The sequence below is a fragment of the Crocuta crocuta genome, unplaced genomic scaffold (genome assembly GCF_008692635.1).
Source record: "Crocuta crocuta isolate KB4526 unplaced genomic scaffold, BGI_CrCroc_1.0 scaffold241, whole genome shotgun sequence".
NCBI lineage: Eukaryota > Metazoa > Chordata > Mammalia > Carnivora > Hyaenidae > Crocuta > Crocuta crocuta.
This window is the reverse complement of record NW_027527807.1, coordinates 726,853-736,418: the sequence shown is the minus strand read 5'-3', so window position 1 is coordinate 736,418 and position 9,566 is coordinate 726,853.

Genomic DNA, 9,566 nt, shown 5'->3' with positions numbered 1-9,566 from the left:
GCGGCAGTTTTATGTTTTTGTATCCACCTCCCACAGTGTCTGTGGAAAAAAAGAAATTCTGAAATACTACAGAGAGGGGGGTGAACTAATGCCCAAAAGAGCTACTTTTTTCTTCCAGCAGTTCTGAAGGGCTCTTGAGTACAGAACACACCGATGCTGCCTAGAACTTTCCAGCTGGAAAACTTCCAAGTGCTTATTTCCATATTTACCCCACACTTCGTGTTCTGTTTACTGCCACTTACTTACCGAACGCTTACCTTTATCTACTGTCTTATATATTACTAATATTAAAATAAGTCACATATCAGCAGTTCCTTGAAGAAAAGGGCTATGTCACTCATTTCAGTGTTATTTACCCTCCCCAACAGCACCCAGTGCATTACTTTTTACAACTGGGTGAATATTATTTATTTTAAGTTTTGAGAGAGAGAGAGAGAGAGAGAGAGAGCGCGCAAGCGAGCTGGGGAGGGCCAAAGGAGGAGAGAGAGAAAGAAACCCAAGAGGCTGCACACTGTCAGTGCAGAGCCCTACATGGGGCTCAATCCCATGAACCATGACATCACAAACTGAGCTGAAGTCAAGAGTCAGGCACTGACCCACTGTGCTACCCAGGTGCCCCAGTAAATATTTTTTAAATAAAGCAGAACAGTGACAGGTTACCAGCAGATCTACTACAGGCCATGGACCCACAGCTTGTGCGCATTTGCCGTTCTTCCAAACAGATCATGGCCCAAACGCAATTCTTCATTTCCCAAAACTAGCCTGTCATCTCTCTCACAACTCTCTGTCTTTGGCATCAGCTGCACAGAGAATCTTCCAGTCTCCCAGGCTAGAGGTGTCTTTGATAAAGTAAGATGTACACAGCGATGCATCAAGGCTGAGCTGTTCAGCAGACATTCAGAAACGAAGGCAGAGGCGCAAGAACCGCGCTTTAGCGACGAGGAAGTTGCCCTGTCTTCCTGTAAGGATGCAGAGAAAAATGCTAAATACATATAAAGGCCAAGATGGGGGAGGCTGCGATAAGAGGAAATACAAGGGACTTGGTCTCCACAAAGTGGGAGCGCTCATCTGCTCCAGGCTGGGGGTGGATTGAGGCTTGAGGGGGAGGCGAGGACATCCGAAATAACTGGTGCGAAGACCTCCCTGGGGTATTGACAAACTTAAAATTCGGAGTCAAGGATCCTGAATCAACATGACATGCTGAAATAAAGGTCCCATTGTTTGTAGGTTTTGAAAAATGACTGTAAAGGCTGACTAAATTAAAAATCCACCCTGGACAAATCCATGGGTAGGAGATGAAAGTTCTTTGTGTAGACTGGCCCACTTCTACAAGCCCCACTTACACCATCTACTAGGACACAGTTCCTTTTATTAAAAAAAAAATCATTCTAGATACGGTGTGGGAGGATTCCTCTTTGCATCCCCTCCACGGCAATAATGAGGACAGGATAGAAGGTCAATTCCTAATAATTAGTCTTACATTATAGTAATTGTACTTGAAGGCACATGCCCATAACCTAGATTTCTGTTCTCCCAACCTCTTCCCACCTTTAGCTTCATGTTGGTCTTTTCTTTTTACCCTCTTGTTTTAAAACAGATGCAGAAAACCACATGAAACAAAAGGAGAGTTTAGTAAATTCTTCTGTGCATAACAGTCTTATAACCACCATCCAGGCTAAAAAAAGAAACAAGATAAAAGAAAAAAGAAAAAAAGGCCACCCCAGAAACTCCTCCAAACGCCCAGCCTCAAATACAGTCCCTTCTCACCCTCCAAATATCACCAATATCCTGAATTTTAGAGTTATCATGTCATCATATTCTTTAGGGTTTTATCCATTCATCTGTAAGCTCTCCTTCCATCCATTTCCTTTTCTGTACAATTTCCACGTCAAAGAACTCCAGGTGTTTCCCAGAGCTGCCCCTAGTTGGCATGTTGCTGGCGGCATACTCATGATGCAGTNACAGTTTCACGCGTTCGCGGGCCCTCGTGCTCAATTTCAAAATGTTCATATTCTCTCATTTTATTTCCACCCTGACCAGCACAATTTTTTCCCAACTATAGCTCACATATCGTAAAACTAATCATTTTAAAGGGTACAATTCTGGGGCGCCTGGCTGGCTCGGTGGGTGGAACATGCAACTCTTGATCTCAGGGTCATGAGTTCAAGCCCTACGGTGGTCATGGAGCCTAGTTAAAAGAAAGATTAAAAGAAATAATTTTTAAAAATTAAGGGTACAACTCAGTGACTTTCAGTCTTTCCACAAGGCTTCACAATTATCACCACAGTTTGTGGTTATTGCTATTTGTTTGAAGAATTTCTTGCACTAATTACGCAAAGTCGGCATTCTTTATTGTGTGTGGCCACTGAAGTCTTTGCTCGGCCGGCTCAGTGATCGGTTAATGAGTACACAGATTTCCTTAAATGCCTGGACCCAGGAGGCCTCCTGGTTGTGACCGAGAGGTTCTGGGTACACGTTGGAGCCCACTTTCACCCAGGCAGCTTCCAACCGCGCCGGCATCTTCCTTGTGCAGAGAACCAATATGCCAGTTTGCTGTGAGTGGAGGGTCTTCTCACGCCTTTACTGAACATGTGGCAGCCCAACAAACGAGCGTGTCTTTTGAATTTCCAGGAATGTTGGAGATTTTCAACATCTCTACTGATATCTCATTCCCCAGCTGTTTCTTTTAAGCTTTCAGATCAGCCAATATTTGCTCCATTTGTTTCTGGTTAGCTATTATTTGCCCCATTTGACTGCCTCAGGCAGAACAGAAGTTCAACAATTCTCCCCAAATATTTTCACCAAAGACCCCCAGGGAAAAGACTTTATGCCCTAGGTGAAGCTTGTGTCAAATTCTTTTCACTCTCCAAGAATCATTTTTTGCCCTCATTGGGTAGGGGCGGGGGTGATATTAGCCCCATTGAGAATACTTGACAGAACATTCCACATTCATTTGCTTTCTCCATATAACACACAGAGCAATACCTTTCTCCATATAACACACGAGCAATACCTGCATGACAATACTATTACTGCCTCCACCAAGGTCATTACTGACTAAACATTTCTTCTCCCGTTTGTTTTATGGTTACACTATACCCACAATGCCTCATCATATAGCCATAACGTGTTATCTCCCTTTTTAACTCTCATTTAGATTTACTTGTAGTACCAACTATATATTTAGTGGCATATCTCCAGAAATATAGAGAGATCTTTTGGATATCTAAAGTTCATTCTCAGGGTGCCTGGATGGCTCAGTTGAAAGAGTGTACAACTCTTGATCTCTTGACCTCAAGGTTGTAAGTTCAAGCCCCAGTTTGGTGGTAGAATACTTAAAAATCTCTTAAAAAAAAAAAAAAAAGACTTCATTCTCTATTATTTTCCTCAGGAAAGGCTTTTATCAATATTCTTTTATTCTTTTCCCAAATGCTTTTGATTCAATAAATCCCTTAAAAAATAGCACAAACTTTGTAATTCACATAAAAGCAAAGTTATAGTACAGACTGAAAAGTAAAATTAAAGTATTTCCTCAGATACAGATAGTATTCAATGGCAATGATGTCTACCATGTCAAATTAAGTTAATATTTAACCATAGTAGGGGTGCCTGGGTGGCTCAGTTGGTTAAGCCTCCAACTTCAACTCAGGTCATGATCTCACAGTTCATGGGTTCGAATCCCGCATCAGGCTCCGCACTGACACAGAGGAGCCTGCTTGGGATTTTCTCTGTCTCCCTCTCTCTCCACAATTGACTTTTTCTCTCTCAAAATGAATAAACTTAAAAAAATATATTTAACCATATTAATTCATCCCTACTGATTATCACCTATAGGTTATCAATAAACATTTGGGATTAGTTATGATTATATATGCTTTTTCATACATTGAGGTTTTTATATTAATCAGAAAATTATAAGAGAGGGATGCCTGGGTGGCTCAGTTGGTTGTCTGACTTCAGCTCAGGTCATGATCTCATAGTTCATGGGTTTCGGTCCCACAGTGGGCTCTGTGCTGTCAGTGCTGAGCCCTCTTCAGATCCTCTGTCTCCCTATCTCTCTACCCTCCCCTACTTGTACTCACTCTCAAAAAATGAATTTTAAGAATCATTTTAAAAATTTGCTAAACAGAAAACACATTCTTCTTGAGTGCACATGGAACATTCTCCAGAATAGATCACATACTGGGTCACAAATCAGCCTTCAAGAAGTTCAAAAAGATCAAGATCATACCGTGCCTATTTTCAGACCACAATGATATGAAACTTGAAATCGACCACAAGAAAAAATTTGGAAAGACAACAAATACTTGGAGATTAAAGAACATCCTACTAAAGAATGAATGGGTTAACCAGGAAATTAAAGAGGAAATTAAAAAGTACATGGAAGTCAATGAAAATGATAACACGACAGCCCCAAAACTCTGGGATGCAGCAAAGGCAGCCCTAAGAGGGAAGTATATAGCTATCTAGACCTTTCTAAGGAAAGAAGGAAGGTCTCAGATACACAACCTAACCTTACACCTTAAAGAACTGGAAAAAGAAGAGCAATTAAAACCCCAAACCAGCAGAAGACAGGAAATAATAAAGATTAGAGTGGAAATCAATGCTATTGAAACTAAAAAAACAAAACAAAAGAGTAGAACAGATCAATGAAATCAGGAGCTGGTTCTTTGAAAGAATTAACAAAATTGATAAACCCATAGCCAGACTGATCAAAAGAAAAAATGAAAGGACTCAAATAAATAAAGTAAAAATGAAGGAGAGATCACAATCAACACTACAGAAATACAAATAATATGAGATATTATGAAAAATTCTATGTCAATAAATTGGGCAATCTGGAAGAAATGACAAATTCCTAGAAACCTATAAACTGCCAAAACTGAAACAGGAAGAAACAGAAAATTTGGACAGACCCATACCAGTAAAGAAATTAAATCAGTAATCAAAAACCTCCCAAAAAACAAGAGTCCAGGGCAGGATGGCTTTCCATGGGAATTCTACCAAACATTTAAAGAACAGTTAATGCCTATTCTTTTGAAGCCGTTCCAAGAAATATAAATGGGGGGAAAACTTCCAAACTCATTCTGTGAGGCCAGCATTACCTTGATCCCAAAACCAGACAAAGACCCCACTAAAAAGGAGAACTATAGACCAATTTCCATCATGAACATGGATGCAAAAATCGTCAACAAAATACTAGCCAACTGGATCCAACAATACATTAAAAGAATTATTCACCATGATCAAATGGGATTTATACCTGGGATGCAGGGCTGATTTAATATCTGGAAATCAATCAATGTGATACATCACATTAATAAAAGAAAGGACAAGGGGCGTCTGGGTGGCTTAGTCGGTTAAGCGTCTGGCTTTCGCTTAGGTCATGATCTCGCAGTTCGTGGGTTCGAGCCCCGCATCGGGCTGACTGCCAGCTCAGAGCGTGGAGCCTATTTCAGAGTCTGTCACTCCTCTCTCTCTGACCCTCCCCTGCTCACGCTCTCTCTCTCTCTCTCTCTCTCTCTCCCCTAGAAATAAATAAAACATTAAAAAAATTTTTAAAAATAAAAAATAAAAAATAAAAGAAAGGACAAGAACCACATGATCCTCTAAATAGATGTAGAGAAAGCATATGACAAGAGACAGCATCTTTTCCCGATAAAAACCCTCACAAAAGTAGGAATAGAAGGATCATACCTCAAGATCATAAAATCCATATATGAAAGCCCCACTACTAATATCATCCTTAATGGGGAAAAACTGACAGCTTTACCCCTAAGGTCAGGAACACGACAGGGATGTCCCCTCTCGCCACTATTATTCAACATAGATTGGAAGTCCTAGCCTCAGCCATCAGACAACACAAAAGAATCAAAGGCATACAAATCAGCAAAGAGGAGGCCAAACTTTCACTCCTCACAAATGACATGACTCTATATGGAAAACCCAAAAGGTTCTACAAAAAAACTGCTAGAACTGACTCATTAATTCAGCAAAGTCACAGGATATAAAATCAGTGCACAGAAATTGGTTGCATTCCTATACACTAATAATGAAGCAGCAGAAAGGGAAATCAAGGAATTGATTCCACTTACAATTGCACCAAAAACCGTAAGATACCTAGGAATAAACCTAACAAAAGAGGTGAAAGATCTATACTCTGAAAAGCATAAAACACTGATGAAGGTAATTGAAGATGGCATAAAGAAATGGAAAAACAATCCATGCTCATGGATGGGAAGAAGAGATATTGTTAAAATGTCAATACTACCCAAAGCAATCCACATATTCAATGCGATCCCTATTAAAATAATACCAGCATTCATCTCAGAGCTCAAACAATCCTAAAATTTGTATGGATCCAGAAAAGACCCCAAATAGCCAAAGCAATCCTGAAAAAGAAAACCAAAGCTGGAGGCATCACAATTCCAAACCTCAAGATGTAATACAAAGTCATAATCATCAAGACAGTATGGCACTGGCACAAGAACACTTAGATCAATGGAACATAACAGAAAAACTGGAAATGGACCCACAAACATATGGCCAACCAATCTTTGACAAAGCAGGAAAGAATACCCAAAGGAATAAAGACAGTCTCTTCAGCAAATAGTGTTGGGAAAAGTGGACAGCGACATGCCGAAGAATGAACTGGGACCGCTCTCTTACATCACACACAAAAATAAACTCAACATGGATGAAAGACCTAACTGTAAGACAGGAAGCCATCAAAATCCTAGAGGAGTAAGCAGGCAAAAACCCCTTTGACCTCAACCACAGTAACTTCTTACTCAACACGTCTCTGGAGGCAAGGGCAACAAAAACAAAAATGAACTCGTGGGACCTCATCAAGATAAAAAAGCTTCTGCATGGTGAAGGAAACAATCAGCAAAACCAAAAGGCAAACGACGGAATGGGAGAAGATATTTGCAAATGACATATCAGATAAAAGACTAATATCCAAAATCTGTAAAAGCACTTAACAAGCTCAACAAATGATCCAGTGAAGAAAGGGCCAAAGACATGAATAGACACTTTTCTAAAGACACCCAGATGGCTAACAGAGACTTGAAAAATGCTCAATATCACTCATCATCAGGGAAATATAAATCAAAACCACAATGAGATACCACCACACACCCATCAGAATGGCTGACATTTACAACTCAGGCAACAACAGATATTGGTGAGGATGCAGAGAAAGAGGATCTCTTCTGCACTGCTGGTGGGAATGCAAACTGGTGCAGCCACTCTGGAAAACAGTATGGAGGCTCCTCAAAAAATTAAAAATACAACTACCCTACAACCCAGCAATTGTACTACTAGGTATTTATCCAAGGGATACAGGTGTGCTGTTTCAAAAGGGCACATGCACCCCAATGTTTATAGCAGCACTATCAACAATGGCCAAAGTATGGAAAGAGCCCAAATGTCCATCAACAGATGAATGGATAAAGAAGATGTGGTGTATATAGACACAATGGAGTATTACTGGGCAATCAAAAAAGAATGAAATCTTGCCATTTGCAATAACGCGGATATAACTAAAGTGTATTATGCTAAGCAAAATTAGTCAGAGAAAGAGAAATATCATGACTTCACTCATATGTGGGATATAAGATACGAAACAGATGAACAGAAGTGAAGGAAGCAAAAATAATATAAAGACAGGGAAGGGGACAAAACATAACAGATTCTAAAATATAAAGAACAAACTGAGGGTTGCTGGAGGGATTGTGGGTGGAGGGATGGGCTAAATGCGTGAGGGGCATTAAGGAGGGCACTTGCTGGGATGAACACTGGGTGTTATATGGAGGGGATGAGTCACTGGACTCTGGAAATCATTATTGCACGATATGCTAACTTGTATGCAAATTAAATAAATAAAATTTAAAAAATGAAATGAAAAAAATTTGCTAAGAAGGTACATCGTATGTTAAATGTTCTCATCAGAAAAAATAATAATGAATAAAGAGGGTGACAGGAAACTTTAGGAGGTAAAAATAAAATTTTCCCCTTGATCTTGTTTCTCTTAAAGAATTCATTATTTATTGTGTTTATTCATTCTCGTGTTTCTTCTAGATTCTTCTTCTAGGTTGCACTCTCCCCACTATTTCTAGTTATTTTTCAAGTTTGGTACCCTTATTTACGAGTTTGTCTAATTCTGATTTATATTATTCTTTCAAAGTTTGTATCATTTTTATATATTTGGGTTTTTTTTTAAATACGTGGCAATTTTGAGCTGTTTTTAAATTTGTTTTAATGATTTTTATTTATTTCTGAGAGAGAGAGAGAGACAGACAGACAGACAATGTGAGCAGGGGAGGGGCAGAGAGAGAGGGAGACACAGAATCTGAAGACAGACCATGAGATCATGACCTAAACTGAAGTCGGACGCTTAACTGACTGAGCCACCCAGGCGCCCCTTGATCTGTTTTTAAAGCATGTCTTCCTGGTGTGTTTTCACATTATGAAGGGATATTATTTTGCTCCTTATTCTCTTTTCTTGAAGGAACTATGACATGAGATTTTAGCATGAGATATTTCTGTTCCTTTTTTAATGTCAATTTAGTTTGACGCAACTTTTAGAAAGAGGAATAATTCAGAAAGATTTTCTAACTTTACAGGATCCCGTCTTCCGGTGCCTTTATTAAACAATATGGCCTCTCACTTTCTGAGACTTCTTGGATCTGTTTCCCTCCCCAACTTTTATGTGGATCTTCACTTTCTCTCTTCTCTATTTATTCCTCACATGTTCAAATTTTATTGAACTTCTGGGATTTTCTCAACGAATCTCCATCATGGAAGGGGAGTCCTAGTAGGTCAAGTTTAATAGATCATGGGGAATACATAGCTCCAGCCCCTTCAGACCTTCTTATGGGCTCTTCTAATTTGTTATTTCATTTTTAATTTTGTCATTTTATATTTTGTATATAATTTTCCATGTGTCTCAAAAAATGTTCATATTTACCATTTTCATCGGTTGCAAGCAAGCCCATTAAGTTAAAATACGATAATTTTATAACCATCTCATTATTAATGGCTGTTTGGGATATATCCAGTTTTCTGTGATAATAAATAACATAATGCTTTCCTTCTCCTGAATTATATCCTTAAAATAAACACCCAAGAGTGAGATTATTCAGTAAAAAGGTGTGAACATTTTTATGACGCTTGCTAAAACCTCCCAGATTGTTCATCAAATGGACTGAGATCATTTACTATGTCACTAAAAATGTATAAACATTTCTATTTCCCCAAAAGTTGTCTTGCTAGTTTTACTAATGTCCTTTGGCTGTTGCCAATGTTAGAGTTATAAAGTGACATTTCATCATTGTTTTAATTTGCACTTCTTTAATTGTTGCCAAGACTACACTATTTCCTATGTTAATTTACTAATGGAGTTTCATCTTCTATAATGAGTCTTTATCTGGTTTGACCACTGTCTACAGTGAACTTAATTCAACTTTATAAAAACCCAATATATTCTGAAATGCCATCATATGTATTGAATATAATTTTCCATGTCGTCACTTAACTTTTTATCTCGGTTTTGTTATGTTTTA